This window comes from Panthera leo, chromosome A1, assembly GCF_018350215.1.
Source record: "Panthera leo isolate Ple1 chromosome A1, P.leo_Ple1_pat1.1, whole genome shotgun sequence".
Taxonomy (NCBI): domain Eukaryota; kingdom Metazoa; phylum Chordata; class Mammalia; order Carnivora; family Felidae; genus Panthera; species Panthera leo.
Genome location: NC_056679.1, coordinates 105124594 through 105146786, shown reverse-complemented (window position 1 = coordinate 105146786; position 22193 = coordinate 105124594). Strand labels below are relative to the sequence as shown.

The window sequence follows — 22193 nt, the reverse complement described above, 5'->3', positions numbered from 1 at the left end:
AAAAGCAAAGTACAAAAGACCATATTTAAAATGCCAAAATTTTCATAACAAAGAAGAGAAAATAAGAAAATATGCACCTGTTTTCTTATCCTTACCCCCCCCCAAAAAAAAAATCAAACAAACAAAACACACAGGAATAATAAAAACCCAGAAAATAATGAAGCTGGTGGTCCGTAAGGCAGGAATGGTAAAGGGAGACAGGAGGGGGCGACATTTCTCGGAGTATATCAGTTTGCATGGTTTTGGGTTTCGAAAGCATCTCAATATCCTACCTAGTTGAAAATGGAATTGAATCAATATGAACAGAAAAATAAAATTGACACTGGAAGCAAATGGAAACAAATGAATCTAACTGTAGGGCAAATGAATACACAGCAGGAAGGAAGGAAGGATGAAGGGAGGGAGGAGGAAGAGAAGGAGGTTAAGGCCTTATCTCTGTGGCCTCATCACATACTACTCACTCACTCAGCTCCAGATACTTGGACCGTCCTGCTGTTCCTTAAACATGCCAAGCAGCTCCCACATGTGGGTTTACACGCGTTTACCTTTCTTCTCATTTACTTTAGGATTCTGGTCACAGGTCACCCTAATTGAGCGATCTTGCCTGCCTACCACACTCTTCTTCCTCTTTCGATATACTGTTGTTTTCTCTAGCACTTTCTGAAAGATACTTATATACCTATGTAAGATATAGGTGGTGTGTGTGTGTGCGTGAGTGTGCATGGGTGTGTGTGTGTGTGTGTGTGTGTATAAAAACCGGGCACATAGGTAGTGCTCAATGACTATTTGGCGAAAGAATGGATGGTATTGTTGGGCCACGTGAATGAGCGCAGATCTGAAGGCCCAGACGCTGAACAAATGTTCTCATTCTTCACACACCATTCTTTGCTTTGGGGATTTCCATTTTAAAGCCTAGAACCTAAAAACCAGTCAAGAAATTCAGCTAAAATAGCAGGAGGAGATGTGTTCTGCCTCTAGCTCTTTGTGACTAATCAACTCAGCTTCAAGGGCCCCGAGGAGCTATTTTTCTCTCTACTATAGCAATTCCATTTAAAATGGTAATCCCAGGTCTCATTTTGTATTTTCTCCCGTACAAGGATGTGAAGGTCACCCATTTAGAAAACTCTTCAGTTGATGTGAAATGCATTTAGAAGCAGCAACTAAGGCAATATAAAAGTGAAGATGAATTGAAGTTATTTATATTCAGTAAAAATGTGCCCGAGGAGTAAGGTAAGAAAAATCTGGTCTCTCCGGCAGAAATGCCTTATACATGGTTACAAAATACCCATGGGCCACCAACCACCAAACTACAGTTACAAACCTCACTTCTTTCCAGAAGCAGCTGGGGCAGGCAGCAGGCAGGATAATGAGGATGTGCCTGGGGCACTTCCAAATCAGAGGCATCAAAGAGGTTGAGAAAAACCTTGAAATGATTATAGATATTGATGGCACTGAAGTACTCACCTTTGGAAAAATAAGAAGTCAACTGGTTTGTTGTGCTTATTTCCCAGTTTAGTCTTATTTTCCATTTGAATTCTAGAATAAAAAAGCATCTTAATCTTTTCTGGGCTTCAGGTTCTCAAGATGGTCATTCCACGCTTTTCTAGACACCCATTCAGGTCTCCTGCAAAAGTAAACTCCATCTTTCATTGGTCTAAACCTTACCTTTCCCAGTCGTGTCTTCTCCTTTGACCCAATAGAGTGCTGACAATCTTGGTATTTTTCCAGAATAAAAATACTCAGACCTTGTAACTTCTTTTGGGGAGGGAGACAGGGGTTGCTGGTCACAAAGAAAAAACATAGTAACATTTGATTCCCTTAGATACATGCATTTACCTCGGTAGGACATTCTGGATGGAATCCTCATGCTAAAAATGGAACCACAGGTGTTTATAAGCAGTACAACAGATTCCAGAGGAAACTATATCAACAATGTGGGCGGGGCAAAACCACCGCTGCAGTTTTTAAAAAAATAATTATCTTTATGATAGTCTGGGTCACTCAATACCATTCTTTCAGAAGTCATTATAAATCAAACAAAAATAAGTTTAACAAAAACATTTCAACCATAATCTTCTTGATTCAAGGATTTAACTTTTAATCTTTTTATAATACAATGTTTCCAATAATTCATTTCACTTGCTCAGGATCATGTGTTTTTGTTTTGTTTTGTTTTGTTTTGTTTTGTTGTTTCTAACTCGAAATAGGTTTTTGTATCATTTCATAACACAGTGGTTTTCATACTGCTGGTCATGAAATCCATTTAGTGGGTCATAACAAGTAGTTTCTTAAAGAAACAGAATAAAATAGAAATATCACAGTACAGCTACAAGAAGGGAAATTAGTTTTCATTAAATTTTGTTTCAAAACTATGTAAATGTGTATGTATACTATGTATATCTTTGGATACACTGTAAAATGTACCTCTTACTGTGGATTGCAACAACAAAAAAAGTGTTTTGTTTTGTTATGGAAGGCATGAATTTAATATTTGCACTTAAAAAATTTTTTTTTAATATTTATTTATTTTTGAGAGTCAGAGACAGAGCGCGAGCAGGGGAGGGGCAGAGAGAGAGGGAGACACAGAATCCGAAGCAGGTTCCAGGCTCTGAGCCGTCAGCACAGAGCCCGACATGGGGCTCGAACTCACAGACTGCGAGATCATGACCTGAGCCAAAATCGGAGGCTCAACCAATGAAGCCACCCAGGAGCCCCTGATATTTGCACTTTCATAAGCAATTAGCAAATACCCATGATAACAAGTAAAATCTAATTCTTAGGTGCCCCTGGGTGGCTCAGTCAGTTAAGTGTCCAACTTCAGCTCAGATCATGATCTCGTGGTTCATGAGGTCAAGCCCTGCATAGGGTTCTGTGCTGACAGCTCAGAGTCTGGAGCCTGCTTCGGATTCTGTGTCTCCCTCTCTCTCTGCCCCTCCCCTGCTCATGCTCTCTGTCTCTCTCTCTCTTTCAAAAATAAGTAAATATTTTTTAAAAATCCAATTCTTAGATTAACTAAAAATGAAATAAGACTGTGTGAACTAATTTATAGACAGACATTTAAAAATATTGATGTTTTTCAAGAAAAATGGGTACTTTACTACAAGGAAAACACATTCCTGACTTCTTGAAAATCATATCCCTGAGTCACTTTATAAGCTGAAGGGTTAAAAAAAAAAATCTTACTTACCTTAAATAAACTTTCAGATTAGTATTTATGATAACTGGCTTGGTTGGCATTTTGATGACTAATTTGAATTTTTTTTTTTATTAAATCGAAATGCAGACAGATTTATTGAGATTTAAAAATCCTAACAGAGGCCTTTCCAGGGCTTATTTCCTTACGACAAAAACTGTGATAACACTCAGTGGGGAGAAAGACATCTTTGGCAACTTCATGAGTGATATCAAAGATGGGCACTTAATAGAAGCTCTTCTGGTCTTTACCCTTACTCTAGAACCTTCGGCAGCTCCCCGTGTTATGATTCCACAGAGAATCCGGCTGGGGAAGGAGAGTACTTCCAATGCCCTATGGAAGTCCATATCAGCAGAATGAAACTCCAGCATAGGGGCTGCTCTGGAACTGAATGAAAAACCTAGAAGTTACACCCATAGATTTACCTTTGGGAGACTGCGGGGCAGTGATGGCTGAAGGTGTTTCTTGACACCCCCCACCCCCGCGCTTCTGAAATAACCTTGAGTGTATGGGGTCATCTCCTGTGCCAGTCTGGGGTATAGTTCTCTGTGACCATTCAGCCTATTTTGCCCTTTGTGGACCACTCTAACCTTCATTGCTGTTTGCCAGAATCTTGGGAATTCTTTTGTCCCCATCTTGCTTCAAGGAACCCTTTCATTGAATGCCCCCCCCCCTTTTCTGAATACAAAATCAACATCAAATGTGGTACCTGAGTGAAACCTGAACAGATGACTGAAGTACCTGCATCTTGATTTAATGCTTTTGGAAAAAATCTTGGTGTAAAAATTAATCTAGCCCATCAATAAGAATATTTGAAACTCATTGGCCAGCCTCTAGAAGTCCTGACAGGTCATTTTCAAAATGGCACAGACTATAAATGGGAAAGGGAAAATGGAAAATGTTTTTGCTGGGAAGGAATCCAAAAAAGTAAAGCACTCCTAAAATTTATTTCACAGCATCTAGATATTCCTGCCCTCATTCTCTTTTACAAACAGCGGTATAGGTTTAAGAGCGAAGCTCCTAAGCTCAGATTCTATAAATAAACCTTCAGCAGAGAGACCCCCCTGTGAGACAAGATGGTGTAAATATTAAAATTATAACAGTGGCTGCAGCTTAAACTTCTTCTCCTCAGTTATGAGAAGAGTGCCTGATAACTCTAAGGCATCCTGCTGCCCTCGTGTTCAAAAGTAAGCCCAGAGAGAAAAGAAAAGACAGTATTTGTTTATTGTGGAGTACAGAATGGGATACATAATGGCCCCTCAAAGGTGTCTGCGTTCTAACCTCCAGAACCTGGGAACGTATAACCTTACGTAGCAAAATAGACTTAGCCGATGTGATTACGTCAAGGACCTTGATATGGGCAGGTTATCCTTACTACCCCGTTGTGCCCAGAAATCACAAGGGTCCTCACCAAAGAGGCACCAGAGGAGTCAAAGTCAGAGAGAGAAGCTGTAAGCAAGAGTCAGAGAGAAAATAAGATGTTCTGCCTCTTGCTGTGAAGGTGGAGGAAGGAGCCGTGAGCAAGGAAAGCAGGCAGGAGAGAAGGAGCTGAAAAAGGCAAGGAAAGGGATTCTCCCCTTCAAGCTTCCAGCAGGAAACAGCCTGATCAAAACCTTGAGGCTGGCCCAATGACAATGTTCTGACTTCCTGAAGAGTAGAGAATAACCCTGTGTTGTTTTAGTCACTAGGTTTGTGGTAATTGATCACAGCAGCAATAAAAAACTAATATGTTTACCAAGCTCCTAAAAGAATGAATGAAAATAAAGAGAGGAAACTGCTTCTATCACTTTTACTTTGGGTGAATATATTTGATTCTTAGAACAGTTACAGGGTTCCCACCCCGATCCCCACTTTTCCAAACCAAAAAGGCCTTAGCCTGGGCCGTTTTTGCCAGTTGCTACTCACTTAAGAGCAGAAAATGGAGGATGAAAAATGCCCTTACTCACCCAAATAATCTGAAAAAATCCCATGATGGAAAAATGTTTTGACATAACATCTCAGGCAAAGTAGATGATTTCAGAGAAGTAAAAATTTTAGAGAGGTAAGAATACATTCCAAACTGGATAAGTACAGGAACTGTACTTACCAGAACATATATAAACTGAAGTTTTATATGTAAGTCAGGCTTCCTTGAGTAGTGTCCTAATTTTCAGAATTCCTCCGACTTATCTTTGCTTACCTTGGTCTGCACAGAAGTTTCTAAAACAAGAAGGAAGAGACTCATTGAGCTTTTCTTCCTTATACATACATTATATTGCTAGGGTTTTTTTTCCCCATACTTAATACATATTTTGCTGTTTACTTTGGAATGAATCAGGTAATTCAGCTGAAATACAAATCAACCACATTTCCACAAGTGAGGTGATTTCGCCATTTTAAATCAAAACCTGTCAAATATTTTCTCCATCATTAAAACTTCGAGAACAATTTTGTGCTGTCAGGAACATATACTCTCCAAATTCTTTTTCTCCCTTCTTATGTTAGAATTTATCCCTAAATGAAGGACTCTTCCTTAGTATCTTACTCACTTATATTAGTGATGGTTCAAACTAGGTTGGGTAAAATATAAATGCACATGGTTTCGATCATCTATTAATGTTAGGCTTTCGTATCACACACACACACACACACACACACACACACACACACAAGTTTAAGGAGAAAAGGACATTAAGAGAATGTCAGACTCTCTAGTTTGAAGCAGCTATCTCTTCAGTTTCCATGAAAGTGCTAACAAAACATAAAGAGAAATCATGAAAAGTCAAATTTGCCTAAGATTTGAGATATGAAAGTCCAAATGGTAGAATTCAAGAGTTTGCAGGAAAACCTAGGTCAGTGTTTCATCCTATCCGTGTTGTAAGTTTCTCTCGCTTTATTTTATTTTATTTTTTTACCAGGGACAGTTGGCCCCAGTGTAAAATACAGCCTGAGGTACAGAAAGTTCACACAAGAAAGTATTCACCCTAAAAACTTGCAAATAAAAAAGGGCCATGCAGCAAGCTGGCAGCAAAATGAGAAACAACCTCTCAGAGAAAGGTCAGGAGATGATGTGGAGTGAAAAATCTCCAGGGAACTGTCACTTTCTGAAAATGAAAATGACAAAAGTGACAAATTTCAGAGTGTCTGAGGAGAGCAAAGGACAGAGGTTGAAAAACAGAGAACAGAACCACCTGCCATCTTCTTTTGAGAGACCATTCAAGGTCATTTCCTCAGAATCCCTTAGGAGTTCACCGGTAAAGAAAGAAAAAGGGGAAACCCTTACCCTGATCATTGTTAATAGGGAAGAGGTGCCTCCCTGACCATGGTGAATCTAAGAAGACAGATCTGGGTTCCCTGAGCTGGCATCTATGGCCCCAGCCTTATTACCCAAGCTCATTGAGGCCTTTTTTTTTTTAATATTAAAAATAAAAATGGGGGCGGCTGGATGGCTCGGTGAGTTAAGCATCCAACTCTCAATTTCATTTCTGGTCATGTCATGATCTCAGTTTGTGAGTTCAAGCCCCATACTGGGGTCTGTGTTGATAGCTTGTAGCCTCCTTGGAATTCTCTCTCCCCCTCTCTCTTTCTGCCCCTCCTCCCTCTCTAATAAATAAACTTAAAAAAGTAAAAATAAAAATGTATGTATGTGTCATACCAATCTTCTTCATAGTGATCTCCTGAGCAATAATGACCAAGCTTAAATCTATACCTTCAGCACGCACACACACACACGCAGGCACGCAGGCATGAACACACAAACTCACAGTAAAGAGTTCTTAAGTCACTCCCCAGATGGCGACAACTAGCCCTGTCTAGCAGGGAACCATTTGTCTCCTCTTTCTTTCCCATCCTGTAATCTCTTTCCACGTCCCCCTTCCCCTCAGGGAGCTTTAAAGGTATTGTGGGAAGCACCCAAAACATTTTACTTGCCCTGCTGATGATATTCAGCAATTTAAAAGGTTCCCAAGCCTTACCCTTTGTTGTGTTTGTAAGCATTTTGAGTAACAATGCAGCAACTCTAGTCAGAGAGCCCCTGACTTGGGGCCAAATGGAAGCTGAACGGAGAACAGCCCTGAAGGTTTTCAAATAAATATGCAAGCCCATCTTCCAACCAGTCACTCCAGCCTCAAAGAGATAAAGACTTGAAAAAGCCTCTCTTTAGAAAATAAAATATGTAATTATTTGTCCAACCATGAACATTCTTTGCTTTTCATTTCATTATCTCCAAATTCGGGATGTAGATTAAAATATACAGATATCCATCATTTAACTACTTTAAGGTAAGTTTATATCTTTGGGGTTTTAATCATTTCTTTTAAAAGTTATTTTTAACGATGTTCATTTTTGGAGAAAGCACTAAAATACAATGTCATTCTGCAACAGCGGTTTTGCATCAAATGCTTTTTACTTTAAGTTGTGAAAACAACATCGATTATACTGCCAAATGCTGCCTAAAAAAATGCTCTGCACCATAAAAGGATTTGGAGCCTTGTTTATTATCATCTAAATTGTACATTGTACACTTGTCGGCAACATATTGTATGCTAAAAAGCCTTTCCTATCTAAAACAATAGATGTTATAGTAAGACAGTTCACAAGTTTTTGGAAAAGCATGATTTGGTGGATTCCTAATCTAAAACAAATCTTTTTGTTCCCCGGAGACAAATGCTGATTGTGTGCCTGCCTCAATTGTTTCACCCCTTTGGTAATCCTGGTCACTCAGAACAGCATTGAAAGAGATCAGAGACAATGACAGAGATGTTGAAAGTGTCTGAATGCCATCCCCACAGAGCTGCCCTTCTGAGGCACAATGACTGGTTTTTGTGTGCATCACTCGGAGGTACTTCTGTGTTCCTCCTGGGAAATATCAAAGAAATTTCAGAAAGACAAACCTATTACCATTGATCGGAATCCAAGAGTCTGTCCTGGTCAGAGCTAACATAATTTGTCTGATTTCAAAGTTTATGTCACTTTGGAATCTAAATATGAGGTCCCAGTTCCCATGGTGGTGACCATGTTTCTTCAACCAAGTAAGACAAGGGGGAGTCAAAGTATTTCTGTGGTCCTAGTACAGGTTCAAAGTATTGAAAACATGGGTACTGATCTCATGAATTCCTAACATAACCGCAAAAAATGAAGATCGACTGGAGTCTGTGCATTGTGATACGTAAAAATACAGGGTGATAATGGATAAAAACTGATGTAGAATTCACTCAGCTGGCTTTTGTGACACAGGAATAACCTGGTTTAGCCAATGTCTCCTATACTCCTATATACAGTGCTTGATGGAAGATGATAATGCTGGATTTGATATCTGCCAATGTCTAGTTTCTTACAACTGACAGAATATTCTAGGCTGAACTTAACACATTGAGTAGTTAAAAAAAAAAAGGATTTGAGTTATATCACTATCGTAAAACCCTTTTGCAATGAATTTATTACTGTCAGAAAATATAAGCTTTATAGCTTTTATATTATTCACAAAAATGTCCCCTCCTTACCTGATCTTACAGATCTTACCGCTTCCTATCCAGAGGTGGGAATCTATGTCTCTTTCACTTGAAACTGGGTGGGCCTCTCACCAATCAAATGTGGAAGACGTTATGCCACGTGACCTCAGGGGCTAGGTCAGAAAATACAACGCACTGTCTTCCAGTCCCTCTTGGAAGAATCATTCCTGGAACCCCAAGCCTCTATGTCAGTAAGAAGTACCGGGAAGCCATGCTGTGAGGAAGGCCAAATTTGGCCAAAGAGCCCTCACGGTGGGGCCCCGATTCTGCATGCAAAGAGAGTGGTGCCTGGCCAACCCCCACTCTCTGACCACACTCACACAAGAAACCTGAGGCGGAGCCTACTCCCTCCCACCTCTGCCAGTCAAGCCATTTATGAATTCCTGACCCATAGAAACCAGGAGCAATAATAAATTATTTATGTTGTGTTAAGCTACTATGTTTTGGGATAATAGGTTACACAGTTTTAGATAACAGAAAGAAGACTATCTTCTCCCTTTCTTAAGAGACCTGTTCAATAAGGGGCCTTGCAATAGATCTATATAGCATAGTGATGAGATTCTGCCTCCATTTCTCTGCATCCCATTTAGAACCAAAGAACTCATTCCCCAAGGTGAGAGGGATATTGTCTGCTGAGGGCTCATAGCTGTGTCCTCTTCCAGGAATTGTCCTCAGCCAAAGGACAGCCCACATCCAATACTGGTTGGCTCAGGATATGAAGCTCTGGCCTCCTTGCATTAATTCTGGCCACACAGAAGGGTCGTCACAGCTCCAGAGTTCCTTGGTGGGTAGGTTAAAGATTTTGGTTGCAACTGTATCCATCCAACTTCTTCCCTGGCTCAGTCTTGCTTCCCTCACTACCTTACAGGTATTATGCCTGAACGTCTGCCTCAATAAACTACTACACACGAATCTCCATTTCAAGGACAGTCTCCAGATAACCTGAACCAAGACCGGACTTAGTCAAGGGTTAATTACCATGGAAAAGGAAGGTGAAGTCAGGCTCTAAGGTACTGTAATTCCCTGGTTTTCTCAGTAGACAGCAATAATAATTAAAGATTCACTGATTCTCACAATGACATGAACAAAATTTCTAATCAACTGACTCGTACCTGTACTCTAAAATGGTTTCCCTGCCAGTCTTTAAGGCATCTTGTACTCACACTGATCCTTGCTGGGCATGATCTAATTTGCTTGCCCAAAACCTATTCTGGTTTGGGAAGCTTTCACTCTATGATGTGTCTGTAGAATGTTAAAAATGAAGCCATTAGCAATGAAACACTTGAAACAAGACCACACCCATTCCTAAGTCGTGGTCTTTGATACACGGCAGAATTTAGATAGAATTCTGCTATGACTGTTGAAGAAAGAAGACTTTTTACAGAAAAGCTTATGAGATTTGAAGGTGCTTATGAGATTTGTTCCATTTTTCCTGAAAGCAAATATTTCATGTTCTTATTTGTTGTTTCATCACTTATTTTATCCAGGTGTCTTTTTCCAGAAATGATTCATCATTTCACAAAGACTGTGAAGAGAAAGATGGAATTCAGAGATCATTGCTAGAATCTGATGGTATGGAGACAGCTCAATGATTCAAACCACAGGACTTACTTATTTTTCAAACCAGGTTCTAGTTTCCACTTCAGGCATTTATAACTAATTCATGAAGACAAGCTTCGGGCTTATTTTCTTACTTGTCTATCCTGTGTTTGCAGGTTCTTCCATAGCTTTACATGAGCCTGGCTTCCAGCAGGGACTACTGATTTCTCTAGTTTTTCAAAGTTTTCTTGAAGCCATTATATCACCACTAAAAACAAGTGGCCATTGAATGGGAACACCAATTTTTTGGCTTCCCAACAATCTGCACAGTGTAATACGGAATTGTCTGTCCTACATTACTAACTAGGGAACCAAAATAAGGTGCCATTCTTTTTAATATTCAAATTAAGTTTCCCTAACCCCCCAATCCACCTGTGGGGGAAATTATTTCTTCCACTCCTGTGGTCTTTCTTTCCCAAAGAAGTCCCAAGATTCAGAGGCATTTGATGAGTCCGATGGGCCAGTTTTGATGACCAACTCTTCCAGGAGAGAAAATAGAACACCCTCCTTGTTCAGAGTCTTAGTCTGATCAAGCTGTTGTAAGAAAAATACCATAGACTGTATGGCTTAAAACATAAACACTTATTTAGGTGGATGGGTGACTCAGTTGGTTGACTGTCTGACTCTTGATTTTGGCCCAGGGTCATGGGATTGAGCCCCGCATCGGTGTCTGTGCTGAGCATAGAGTCTGCCTGAGATTCTCTTTCTCTCTCCCTGTGCCCCTGCTTGCATGTGCTTTCTCTCTCTCCCTCTCTCTCGTTCTCTCTCAAATACATACATACACACATACATACATAGGTACACTTGTTTCTCATAGGCTGAGAATTCCAAGCTCAAGGCCCTGGTAGATTTGGTGTCTGGTGAGGGCTCTCTTCCTGGTTCATAGAAGGCTGTCTTCTTGCTGTGTCCTTACATGGTGGATATATCAAGGGAGCTTTCAGAGGTCTCTATTATAAGGGAATGAATCACCGCTCAAAGGCCCCCACCTCCAACTATTATCACATTGGCAGTTAGGATTTCAAGATATGAATTTTGGGGGAATACAAACATTCATCTACAGCAATCAGTCAAGTAGTTGGCTCTCTTTAGCTGTAGTGATTTTATTGCCACTGTGCCAATGCAGTCTTTGTCTGCTGGAGAAATCATAGCACATCCGCCAATGCTGACCTGATAGGAGTTTCTCCCCATTCATGGAAGAGCAGCATTCGTGTCTCATTTCGCTGAGATTACTCTCAGACCTATAGCTTTATAGAGACACAGTTCCCCACCCCACACACAAACTCTGTCACTATCCCAAGGTCACTCAAGATGGTAAAGCAGCTGGGGCAGAGGTGTCCAACTTCCAATACATGTTCTTCCCAGGTTTGCATCCTCCACCCAAACGGCACTTACTACTATGGCTTAATTAGGAAACACTCCTTGGAAAATGAGTGCCCAGTTCTGCTTTACTACACGCATGGTGATAGGCCAGGATCTACCAAATCGGTGGCACTGACGACAGTCCAGCCTCCGTAAAGCCAAGGGAAGGTCAACAGGCACATTAGATCTCTCCATCCTCCTACTCCAGGGCCCACCAACTTCCTGACCTACCAGGATTCATGGCCTGCCATCAACAATATAGACCCACTATCCCAACACACACAGACTTGATTCCCCATAACGCATCAACCAGGAGTAAGTAGCAGGAGTCTTAAAATAACATTATTACACAGTTCTCTGATTCAGCTCCACTAGGTCTGTGGGAACTCGAGTACCTCTCCCCTCAAAATGTAACATGACACCTGTGGGAATTCTCAGGGGTTCCTACACATGTTTGGTGAAACACTTCTTTGAATATTCAGGTTTTGCTTCTCTCAACAATCACAGCACTTTCTGGCTGTTCACCACGAAACTTTCTCTTGTTGTGGCTGATCCAAAGCCCTAGTTCCAAATGCAACCCGTCGTCAGTCAGCAACATCAATGCCTGCAACACCAGCGTGCCACACTGCTTCCCACCTGGCCAGGTCCTAGCATATGACAAAGCCACTGGTGGTTCCCAGCAAAGCCACATCAAAGCTGGTGCTGTGCCCACTGAGGGAGCTACGCTCCATCAACGCCAGCTCTGGAGGCCTCTGTTGCTGGTTCCTCATCCCCAAGAGCTCATTAGCTTTTGCCCTGTCTTACTTCAGTGCTTCTCCCTCGGACACAGGGAGAAGCCACCTAAAAGCTTCCTGATGACGAGGAGGCGGAATGTTCCGGGGCCACCCCTCAGTTATGATATTTTCATTTTGCCCTTGCTTCATCACCAAATATCCTTTTGATTTTCCTTTAGGACCTACACTTTCCCACACAGATGAGTAACGCCGTGTTTGCTGTGTGAAGAGAGAGACCCTCTAAAAGAGAAGATGTCTATTTTATAATAGCCTTCTCCACAGGCCCAGGGATTTAGAGCACTGTAGAGTTCTTTGAGGAAAAAATGTCAACTTTCTTAACTCCATGAGGGGAAAACTGTCAGCTCTATTCCTAAGGAGTCAATTAATTAAAGTTAAGTCTCCTCAAACTCCACCAAATGCCAGCTCCAGATTAAAGGGTGTGCGCATGCATTACACTTTGACCTCTTGTCACCGGTCGAGTACCTGGCAGATTTGTGGAAAGTAACTTGTGTGCTGATCCAACAGAAATGGGTATTAGCTCACAAGGAAGGAAGATAATGAGTTCAAGGACAATCTCAAGCATTTTAAGTTTGGGACTTTTCGTCTTTTTCCCCAGCCCCCTCTGCTCCTCTTTGCAAAGCTTTCGCCTTTTTGCAAAGCTTTCGCCTTTTTGCTTTCCCCACCCATACGTGTATTTCTTGAATCACTCCAGTACCGTCTTCTCATGGGGTTGTGACAGGGTTGAAGGACTACTTTGAAGTCTGTCTGGTTTCAGGTTTGAATAGGTACCTCTCTGAGGCAACCCTACCTCCCCTCTGGATGTTGCAAAGATGCAGGAAGATCCTGACGCAAGGTTCCCAGCTCAGTGCCAGGCTCAGAGGCTTACAGAAGAGGCAGCTGTCATCAACTGTAAGTAAGAGCTAAATTCCCACATTGGGAAAAAGGTGGTTTTGCCATCAGTGGAGCACCAGCCTCGTGGGGGTACTTAATGTGGTCCTTCCAACCCTAACCCTGTGCCATCAGGGTGACACCAGTGGGAAAGTTCAGGATCTGAGATTTCTTCTCTACTTTTCATCTTCCACATACTTCTGTTAAAAGGTAATCTCCAGTCTAAGCAGTTGCCACTCCTTTCTACCATTAGAGATTAGTTTACTAGACTACTTTCCCAAATAAGTAGAGCAAACAGGGCACAGAGCAGGAAAGTTCAAGAATGCTGGGTATTAAGAATTAAAAGAGACACACAGCTAAGTGAAGGAGAAAGAAGCAAATAAATGGAATATCCACAATGTACCACAACAACCCAGTTAAGTAGGTATTAATCCCCCTAGAGTAGGTACTCATTATTTTGGGATTTTTAAGCATGAGAAAACTGAAGTTCAGACAGGTTAATAATTTGAGCCACCACTGACTATGAACTAGAGATTCCAAATCAAGATAGCCCAATCCTTCTGTATGGTACCTCCCTGGAGTCTAACTCATCACTTGAACCACTTTCCCAGGGAAGCCCCAGCTGGTAGAGTCCCCACCCCTCCTTACCCTGGGGATGGATGGTTGCAGAGATGTCTCTTTGGAGGCCTGATTTCTCTGCTTCTTCAGCTGCTGGTTGAGAGTCTAGTTGGAGATGTCTTAAAGCAGATGCCCTGTAATAACCATTAAAGATAACTAGCATACTAATACTATTGTTTATAGAGATTCTGCTGCACCACTCTGCTAAGCAATTTACAGACCCTGTCTCAGAGAGAATGCAATTTAGTCAAATACCATCACCGGTCATTGGCAGTCGACCTTTTCCTTGGAACCCCAAAGCCACACAATCTCAATGTGTGTTCAGGTCATGGAACGAGCTTGTTAACTGATCTAGAAACCAATTTCCTTTTATTTTTCTCTGCCGATTAAACTCCCTCACCTGCTGTCTCCCGATCCTGAAATAAAATTTTAGGGATGTCTCTGGTTTCCAATAATGCTTACATAATAAAAGTTCTCTGGTTACCTTCACACATTATTAAGTCCAGTCCAGCTGAAAATTATAGAGGTCAGTCTGTTCTAGTAGAATAACAAAACTCCATACTCATTCAGAGTTAAAGCCTCTCCTTATCCCTCCATCCGGGTCTGTTCTACCCTGGAATTCTGCCATGAGGAAGGAGAGGGGCAAATGTTGGGCCTCTTCTCTCTTGTCCTCCCATCTCTCCCCCGCCATTTCTGTTTCTAATTGTTCCGTGATTAGGCCCAAGGGTAGAGGAGAGAGAGAAGGTACAGATATAAATTGGTGTCAGTGCCCTTTAGGTAGGGGTCATATCTGAGGTTGGCTTCTTTCTGGTGGGTATGTCAACAGGTTCCTAGGAAAATTTAGCTGGAGCCTTTGGCCATGGTGCCTTTTTCCTGGCCACCTATCACCCCGTTGACCTCTGGGCTTCAGAGGTCTATACCTCCTTAGGGTCCTTTTACTCATCCGGACTATCCTTGTGGGCAGGCTGGCTCTCTCATGTGAGGCCCAGAACTGATCCAGGGAAACCATCACTTCTGCCCTTCCAGCTCCTTCCCTCTCCAGGAGGCACACCCTCCAGTTCCTCTGCCACATCCAGGCTGACCTAGCCAGAGAGTCAAGCCTGGGGACGGGCTGTGCGAGACACAAAGACCAATATTTTCGTGCCCCCTCGAAGCTCCCTTCGCTTGGCTTATGGGGTAAAGCCCTCCCCTTTTCCATAGCAGAACTTGGGATGAGTGAGGAAGGGAGAAGAGAAATACAACAGCACTTTGAACTGCCTGCAAAGAAAATGTCTGAATTCTTGGTCTATTTCACAGAGCATCTGCCATCTCCTTAACAAATGGGATCTAACATATTTGGCACCTCATCTTTTATTCTGTGGTTGGAGGCTCCACTGGGACAGCACAGACCCATCTTTGGGTCATACAAGACTTCATCTTGTATGGCAGAAGGGGAGGGTTGTATTCTGTGCTCAAAAGATTCTCAAAGAAACCACAAAGACGCGGCTGGGCAAAGCTCCACAATAGAGAAGACATCAGTACATGCAGCTAGGAGTATATACAATTGCAGGACAGACAGAGGGACAAAGAGAGGCATAAATGAGAGAAGATCCATACACCTAAGAAATAATAGGAGATAAAGATTTTCCTACCAACATAGGGGCGCCTGGGTCACTCAGTTGGTTAGGCATCCGACTTGGGCTAAGTCATGATCTCGCGGTTTGTGAGTTCAAACCCCGCATTGGGTTCTGTGCTAACAGGTCAGAGCCTGGAGTCTGCTTCAGATTCTGTTTCTGCCTCTCTCTCTCTCTCTCTTCCCCTCCCCTGCTCATACTCTGTCTCTCTCTCTCAAAAGTGAATAAACTTAAAAAAAAATTTTCCCTTCCAATGCAAGAGAGACTCACAGACTTTTTCAAAAGTGAGACCATACCCAGCCATCTTTAACTGTCATAACACTAATACAGGGACCTGGACCGTGCACCTGATATGGTCCTCCTTTGGGTGTGATGAGAATAGTGACTGAAGGAATATTAAGGCTGAGAAGTAATCATTTCAGCCCTCAAATAACACCCAGGAGTTTCTGAAAAGTTTTACAGAAAACTACAACCATATGAAAAGTAAGTTGCCCCAGACCTGGTGTGAGTCTTTTCATCTTATAAATCAGTGTATCCAAGCCTGTGCTTCTAAGTGGCACAAAACATCAACAAAGGAACCAACTACTTTGAAGTCAGAGGTTTTTTCAGGCATCGAGCAGAGTTTAGAGTCAGCTTATTTACTAGCAGTAATCAGCTTTCTACTTTCCAGAGATCTTCTTTGCCTGGAGTTAATCTGTAGATAATCTGGATTAAAGAGTTCCAGCCTATTAATAATATGGACCACCTCCACCTGTTTCTGTGACAGGTACAAGACTATGGAAACATAGTTATTCACTACCTTTTGCCCTCCTCAGCTTTCTTTTCTTTTCTTTTCTTTTTTTAATATGAAATTTATTGCCAAATTCGTTTCCATACAACATCCAGTGCTCACCCCAACAGGTGCCCTCCTTAATGTCCATCATGCACTTTCCCCTCTTCCCCACCTCCCATCAACCCTCAGTTTATTCTCAGTATTTAAGAGTCTCTTATGTTTTGCCTCCTTCCCTCTCTGTAACTTTTCTCTCCCCCCTTCTCCTCCCCGCTGGTCTTCTGTTGAGTTTCTCAGGATCCACATAGGAGTGAAAACATATGGTATCTGTCTTTCTCTGCCTGACTTATTTCACTTAGCATAACACTCTCTAGTTCCATCCACATTGCTACAAATGGCCAGATTTCATTCTTTCTTAGTGCCAAGTAGTATTCCGTTGTATATATAAACCACATCTTCTTTATCCATTTGTCAGTTGATGGACATTTAGGCTCTTTCCATAATTTGGCTATTGTTGAGAGTGCTGCTATAAACATTGGGGTACAAGTGCCCCTATGCATCAGCACTCCTGTATCCATTGGGTAAATTCCTAGCAGTGCTACTGCTGGGTCATAGGGTAGATCTATTTTTAATTTTTTGAGGAACCTCCACAGTGTTTTCCAGAGCAGCTGCACCAGTTTGCATTCCCACCAACAGTGCAAGAGGGTTCCCGTTTCTCCACATCCTCTCCAGCATCTATAGTCTCCTGATTTATTCATTTTAGCCACTCTGACTGGCGTGAGGTGGTATCTCAGTTTGGTTTTGATTTGTATTTCCCTGATGACCTCCTCAACTTTCTAAGGAAGAATCTTTGAACTGCTCAGCCTTGAACTCTAAGGGCAATAGGTAAAGTGAAGAAAAGTGCTTAGAGACACTTCATATTCACATAAATTCAAAGAGGGAAGGGAAGGGAAGGGGAGGGGAGGGGAGGGGAGGGGAGGGGAGGGAAGGGAAGGGAAGGGAAGGAAGGATAAAAAGACAAAGAAAGACGAAAGAAAGAAAGAAAGAAAGAAAGACACGAGTTCTCTGAAAAGGAAAACTTCCAGAAACATCAGGGAGAGGAGGAAGCAAGCGTAAGTATCTAGAGCACTGGAGAGAAAGCCAGCATGTCCCGGAGATTTGTCGACTGTTGGGAAAGCTTTGGAGGAGCTACTCCTGGGCAGGGTGGGGCCTCACAGAGTGGACCAGGTAAAGAGGTTTCCAGGCATTTCAGTCTTGCGTTACGTGATGCAACCCTCCTTCAGACACCTTCACTATAGACATTATGTTTCCAGACTTGTGGAAAGTGGAAGTGTCTCTTTTATACATGCTATTGACTTGGGCTAGACCTTAGAGCAGGGGTTGATGGACACAATTTGGGTGGCATGAGAAAGGGTCACATTAATGAGATGATGGCAGTTGACCTGCCCTTGAGAATGAAATGTCATGGAAATGGCCCAAACCTGGCAAGAGCCTTTGACCCTAACTCACATGTGCTTATGAGCAAGACAGATGAGCACCCACATGACTTCCCCCACATGTCCACTCCTGCTCCTCTCCCCTCACTGCATCCTTTCAGTGATGGCTGAGCCCTGCCATGTCTGCTGGAACCTACATCACCTCACTCAGGCCCCACCATGTTGTTTCCAGGAAATAGTCCCAAAATACACAACCATTTCTGACTGCGCTTGATTTATTTTCTTCCATGGATTTTTCTGTATTTTCCAAATGTACTGTGATAAACAAATAATATACATGGTTATAGTCCTTTGATAGGCACACATGTTATTTTTTTTTAAAAAGCAAGCAAATCATCTTCTTAATTGTAATAGTGATTCAACAGTCAGTCAATTATAGTTGCTTATAGAATCCATGTCTGTGGACATTTCCAAAGAATAACATCAATGACTCTGACTTTGGTAATTTGGAAGTTAGTCCTCTTGGAAGGATGGAACTCAAATCAATCATCCTTAATTGGCTCTTCTCTGTAATAAGGAAATTCTACTTCCTCCCTTAGCTTCCTCCCTGCCAATCCATTTTTATGCTTTAGCCTGAAAGATCAATGTCAGATGACACACACTTGGGCCGTCTTCAGAAATATACAGTGTTAACAGCCGAATTTAAGCCACATGGCTCTGCAAGATTTTTAAGGTCTTCCATACACCAGCTACTTCACCTCTCATATCCCACCAGCTACAGCTGACACCCTCCATGTTCCAGCCCCAGCCCTAGGTACATCCGGGCTACCTCTGCTCCTGCTGGAGTGAGACCCCCACTCCCATCATCTCCCCACTGCCCACATCCACTAGACCCTTTAAGGTCCAGATCAGGTGTCCCATCCTCCCATGCACCCTCTCCTGTCAGCCTTAATCCATGCCATGTCGATAGCTTCCATCTTCAAATTTCTTTGAATTTATCACTTGTACTATCTGCAGGGTTTTTTTCTGTCTCTGATTCTCTACTTAGTTGTTCTGCACAATTTAACTCTTTGGTATATTATAGTATATCACTACAATCCTACTTACGATGCCACCGTGACAATGAGAGAATGATGCAGGCCCTCCCATGAGCGGGCTTTAGACTGCACCTTCTGGCCAGGAAGCTCACCGAGTTCAGTCGTCAGTCCATCTGATCCCCAGGGATCCATTTACTTCAGATTCATATTTTAATTGACTTAGAAGGGCTCTTTTACTACCTTCATAAAAAATAACCAAGAAAGTTACCTTAAGAGGCAATGGTTTCACATTACAGGCTATAGAACCAATCGTATTGCTAAGCATGTAAATGACACATTTAAATTGTACAACAAAATGGATCAAAAATTTGTTCTTTGGGATATTTACAGACATCAGACATACCTGCAAAGAATACACAGCAGTCAAATACATTCAGTAAATACTGGGTCAAATGAGCAGATATCTTTCCTGTAGACTTTCTTAAAGTTTCATAACATTGGCACTGGGGATCTCCCTGAGCGGGTTAGTGTACGTATGTGGGTATTTCTGCAACCAAGATGACTAGAGGCCCATTTTCCTATGGCATGAGTTCTGGGGTACGTGTTCCATGGCATTCATTCTGGCTGATGCTGATGTGGTTCACACATTCCCTTCCAAAGCCTCCTCGTCAGGATCTTGCTTGAACCTTCAGCGAGGGGCCTCTAAGGGAAATGTTTATTTTCTGTTCCTCACTTCCTCTGTGCTCTGTTCCTCTTCTGGTCACGGGAAGGCCCTTTGCTCCTGTTCTGCGCATGTCACATGTTTAGGGCTGAGCCACATCCCAGAGTGCGAATAGTTCTTAGCCTCTTTCTGCATTTGTTCAGTTGGAATTGCAGTTCAGAGAGGCAGCCCCATGTGCTGACTGACAGTGTGGACTCTGGAGTCCCACGGCCTGGCTTTCAGTGATCACTGCCCCGGCTGTATAAACCGGGGGCATTTCTTCAACTCTCAGTGCCTCACGTATAACGTGGCAACAATTACAGAATACACATCATGAGATTTTGTGGGGAGTTAAGACATGTAAAGGGCTTACCCAGAATCTGACCTCTAGTGCATGCTGTTGGTGTGAATCAGTGTTAATCCTCAAGAATTCTGTTTCTCCGACCATAGCTTCTTGCTGTTACTATTAGGTATTGCGAGGACCCATGCAAATCCTAAGACATCAGGAAGCCTAGCTCATGATTTTTGAAAACTACTCGCTGTACTTGCCGGAGAAAAATTTTCTTTCTGTTCTTGGGTGGGAAAAAGAGAGTAATAGCAAGAAACAAGTACCTGTTCTTAAGGAGAAGAGAACAGTTTCTGGGCTAATTGTGACCTCAAGGAGTTCTTTTCTATTACTCTGCTCTGGGGGTCAGCAACCTTCTGTCAATAGCCAGACAATAAATATTTTAGGTTCCGCAAGATGAAAGGTCTGTGTGGCAACCGGTCAACTCTGCTATTATAGTGTGAAAGCAGCCATCAGCCATACGTAACTGAATGGGCATGGCTATCTTCCAGGAAAATGTTATTTACAAAATCAGAAAGCTGGCTGGATTTCACCCATTGGTCTTGTTTTGTGACCTCTGCTCTGTTATAAACCTTGAATTTCCCAGCCATGGGATTTGAATAGGAGTTCTGGGGTGTCTCCGTCTACCAAATGTGAGTAAGGCATCTGACCACTCTGGAAACCAGTAGAAGTGAGAGAAGCCAGTCCAAGGGAAAGACCAACAAATGTTGGAAATAACTGCAGGGAACGGATGCACAGTCCCGGCCATGTTGTAAACTTTTGGATCAACTCTGTCGAAGCCTGACTTACCTCGGGAGTCTTGGTTATATAAACCCATAAATTCCCATTATTGTTTAAGCCACACTGAGGAACGTTTTCCTGTCATGTGGAAACCAAATCTTCTACTGAGACAACATGCTTATAGCTCAATGAAGTACACCAATGAACAATTTATGGTGGATGCTCTTGGAGTTCAATTTGCGTTTTATCTCTAGTTAAAACTTTTGCTGACGGACTCAGAAAAGAAATTTAATGATGAAACCCCCATCCCCAGATGAATTCAGAGTCATTCATTTAAACATTTCTAAGCGCTTTCGCCATTTCTAAAGTGCTTGAGGACATTATCCTTCAAGTATCTGTTATTTCTAGTTTATTTATAAAGCTCTCTTGTATTTTGGTTTTATTGCTTCTGGCTCTTCTGTTATTTTACATAATAAAAACAAGCAAAGTCACCCATCAATCTACAACCCCTCAGAGGTCTGACTCTAGTTGAAAAGGACTCTGGATAAAATCAGGAGAGGCTTTTGCAATGCCTTCATAAATCAACTTTTGCTTGTAAGCTTTCTTTAATGCCTCAGTCAGCCCTAAACATAAAGTTCCCTGATGCTGTGGCTACCATTTCTGTCTTGTCTAAAGCAGACAAGGTGGTACTCAGGCAGAGGGGTCCGGAAGTGTTTTCCAAGTCCACTAGATATTCTGCATCTTGAACACAAGAAATGGTCAAGGACTCACTGATGGCATTTATGCCACAGGTAGGCACCTTCCCTATGAGGTCTCTGAGTATATGGCAGAAACTCCACACCAGACATCACCCACCCTCGCTCATTCACACCCTCAGACATTCCCTGTGCTCATGGAACCTCACTGACTTGCAGACCAATCTCCAGAGGGCTGAGAATGACCCAGTCTTCGCCTTGTACATCAGTTCCACACCGGCCACTACAGCACTCATGAGACCCAAGGTCCCACCTGGACATTAGGGATGAGTCAGTGATTTTGTTCATATGATGAGTCAGTTTTCTGTGCTGCTGTAACAAATTACAGTAAACTTCGTAGCCTAAAACAACACAAATTTCATATCTTACAGTTCTGTAAGCAGAATTCTGATGTGAGCCTCACTGGACTAAACTCAAGATGTCAGCTAGGCCTTCTGGAGGCCATAGGAAAGAGTTTCCTCATCTTTTCTGGCTTCCAGAAGCTGCCCGTGGTCCTTGGCTCATGGCTCCTTTTCACCTCCAAAACCAGCAAACAGGGACTGAGTCATATCAAGTTGCTCCAATTTATTTTCTGCCTCCCCCTTCCACCCAGCTAATCCAGGATAATCTCCCCATCTCAAGGTCAGATGATTAGCCATTTTATTTCTACCTGCAGTCTTAATTCCCCTTTGTCATGGAGCCTATCATATTCATAGGTGTCAGGGATTAGAACGCAGACATCTTTGGGGCCGTTATTCTGCTTACCACAGGGGGATAGACAAGGAAAAAACAAATAAAATATACTTAATGATAGATGATGATAAAAACAATAGAGAAAAGCAATAAAGGAGCAGGAATCGGGTATGCTAGACAGGTGTATTCTTTTATACAGGTTGATCCAAAAGGTCTCATGATTTCA

General features: G+C 42.3%; 1 long non-coding RNA gene across 3 annotated transcripts; it reads right to left on the bottom strand.

The window, feature by feature from the left end:
- Nucleotides 1-1670: 1670 nt before the first annotated feature.
- LOC122200236 lies at nt 1671-20074 on the bottom strand. Of its 3 annotated transcripts, XR_006193759.1 has the most exons (4): nt 19848-20074; nt 18927-19014; nt 13950-14053; nt 1671-1780 (listed from the first exon to the last, which is right to left on the bottom strand). It is a non-coding gene; the product is annotated as an uncharacterized LOC122200236 (long non-coding RNA). The 3 variants fall into 3 exon arrangements; XR_006193760.1 differs by lacking the exon at nt 13950-14053 and having other exon boundaries at nt 18845-19014; XR_006193763.1 differs by lacking the exon at nt 13950-14053.
- Nucleotides 20075-22193: the final 2119 nt, after the last annotated feature.